This window comes from Phyllostomus discolor, chromosome 2 (assembly GCF_004126475.2).
Source record: "Phyllostomus discolor isolate MPI-MPIP mPhyDis1 chromosome 2, mPhyDis1.pri.v3, whole genome shotgun sequence".
NCBI lineage: Eukaryota > Metazoa > Chordata > Mammalia > Chiroptera > Phyllostomidae > Phyllostomus > Phyllostomus discolor.
The window spans coordinates 191,240,207-191,243,247 of record NC_040904.2 but is presented as its reverse complement, the minus strand read 5'-3'; positions in this window follow the sequence as shown (position 1 = coordinate 191,243,247).

The window sequence follows — 3,041 nt, the reverse complement described above, 5'->3', positions numbered from 1 at the left end:
CCTGGCAGGAGCACCGCTTCTCTTTCTTTTTTCATAACTGGCCTCCAAAGCTTGATCAGTTAGCCAATGACAGATAAGATTTCCCAAAGGGGAAAATGATCTCAGACAGGCATGATCACGTGAGATGCCACCAATAAAGGACTTGGGGGACTACAGCAAAAAGGGGTGATGGACTTTCACCCCTCAGCTTTGACAAAGCTTGAGTCCTCATGCTGCCTGCAAGAAGTCTTCCATCTCTTGGCTTCCTTAATTCCTCTGCCTGACTTAAGCCTGAAACAATGACAGAGGGCCATGCAGCCCTGTGCTAGAAAGGGCGGGTTCCCTGGGTGATCAGGCCTGAGAAAGAATGCATAAACTCCTGTGGAACCTGCTTTGCTAAGAACGCTCTTCATTAAATGATAAAGGTCCAGGCAGGAAATGAGTTTGTTTCCCAAAAAGTTTTGTAGCCCTTTAGCTAACACATCCTGACTCAGAATAGGCCTTCAGAGTTCTTTGTATGTTATCTATTGTTTGATCCTTGCTGCCTGACAATGATTAATGAACTTTACCTGTACTCCTGGGCAAATTAAAAGCCAATAAAAACTCTGTAAAGGAAGGATTGGGGTGCTCTCCTTTGAGAGAGTGGCCAGGCCACTCTGAGGCACCCACCCTTTGAGAAGGTAGCTGGGCTGCCCCTTTTCCTCCACACAGGACTCAGTAGTCTGTGTGAATGTCTCATGTCTCATCCATGACACCATGGACACTGCAAGCCAGTGTCTGCATCAGTTATAAGCAAAATATATGGAGAATTTACATAAGGAGGCTATAAATGCTACAATGCAAAATTAATTATGATTTTATGAAGACAGAAATATTTAGTGGGAACTTGAACTATTTAGAATTTATGAAGAATGAAACAAATTCAACACTGATGTAAGGGCATGTCAAATTATCAAAGTGATAATGAACAAGCTATGGCCCCCTCGTGAGGCAGGAGATAGTCAGGAAGGAAACTCCAGAGGCCCTGCAGGGCTAAGATAAAAGACACCCATACATGACAAAGACACCCTAAGATCGGTTGTTTCTGTTTTCTGGAATAACTCTGAATATGGTGGCTCAAAGAATGTGCCTGTGTACTACCCCGATTCATTATAATGGCATTATAATGAATTAACATTGTGGGACTTCCTTCTCCAGTAGCCAATCAAGAAAATCATGGGAGACCACATATGAGCAGTAACTTTGAAATGCAACTCCTTGTACATGAACAATAGAAGCCCGAGAAAGACTAGCCAGGAAGCTTCTGCCCTATAAGAATAGAATCCCTCCAGCCCTGGGGATCAATCTCTGCTCAGAGCTGGCCCGCTCCCATGTTCTGTGGAGTGTACTATCACTTAATAAATATTCCCTCTTTCTTTATGCTAATAACTCTGTGTGTTCAGTTCAATTCTTTGTCTTCAATCACTAAAAACCTGGTTACCTGTGCCCACCTAAGACACTTGTAAACAATGAATATCTTATGTCTTACAATAACTTATTTTTTCTTCTTTATTAAGATTTTATTTATTATTTCTTTTTAGACAGAGGGAAGGGAGGGAGGCAGTGAAACATCACTGTATGGTTGCCACTTGTTGCATCCCCTACTGGGGCCCTGCAACCCAGGCATGTGCCTTGCCTAGGAATCCAACCAGAAAGGCTTTAGTTTGCAGGACAGTGATCAATCCACAGAGCCTCACCTGCCAGGACACTTGGTTTTTTCAAATAAAATGTTATTAAGTACCCTCTAACATCTCTGTCCTAAATCAATGTCTCATCTTCTTTCTGGGGTAGAGAGTGACTTTGTGTTTCAATCTCCCTTACAGATGGTGTGGCAATGTGGCTGAATCTGGTCAATGTCTTGTGAGTTAAAATTATGTGCATCATTTACAAGCCTGTTTCCAAAATATCTCCCCACACATGCTTCCCCATGCATCTCTCCCTTCACTGCTGACTAGAATGGTGAGGACTCCAGGGCAATCTTGGAAACCCCATGTTCAACATGGTGTGTTTCAGATCAGCCTGAGTCCCAGGTAACTGCATACAGAGGCTTCTCAGACACATAAGGACTGTTAGAAAAGCAAACTAAATTCAGATTATGCATGAGTCGCTTTATGTCTTGTAGCCTTTTTGTGACAGAAGTTCCTTTCTCCAGTTTAAGGCAGTGATTGGAACTGAGCATGTGCAGATTTATTTGATGCATTTAGAGGGTGAAGAAACAGAACCAAGAAATCTAGGCCACCTATAGATTGTACAATGAGTTTTCGTGTCATTGACTTTCTTTTTTATTTCTGAAAATGGATTATTATTTCTTTTTCTTTCATTTTAGAAACCTAATATTTTATTGTTCCATTACAATTCTTCCAGGTGTTCCTTCCATTGCTCTCCCCTGCCCAGCCCACCCTTGCTCCCTCCCTCAATCCACACCAGTTGTCCATTACCAGTTCCTTCATACAAGTTCCATGACTGGAAACTTCCCCTTCTTTCCTCCATTTTCCCTCTAGCACCACCCCTCTGGTCACTGTCACTTTGTTCCTTATTTCCATGTCTCTAGTTTTATTTGCTTAGTTGTTTGTTTTGTTGATTAGGCTCCACTTGTAGGTGAGGTCATATGGTATTTGTCTTTCAACATCTGGCTGATTTCACTTATCATAATACTCTCCAAATCCATCCATATTGTCATGAAGAAAAAGGAGCTCCTTCTTTCTTTATGCTGCATATTATTACATTGTGTAAATGCACCACAGTTTTTTGATCCACACATTTACTGATGGACACTTAAGCTGTTTCCAGCACTTGGCTATTGTAAATAACGCTGCTATGAACATTGGGGTACATAGTTCTCTTGAAATGCTGTTTCCAGATTCCTAGGGTATACTCCCCAAAGTGGGATCATTGGTTTTCCATACCTAATGTAGTTTATTCATTCATTTATTTGGTCCTCAGAATATCATTTTCATGAACTATCCCATGGGCTGGCTTTTATGTCCTTAGTAGTCAGCAGGAAACAGTATAGATATCATCCC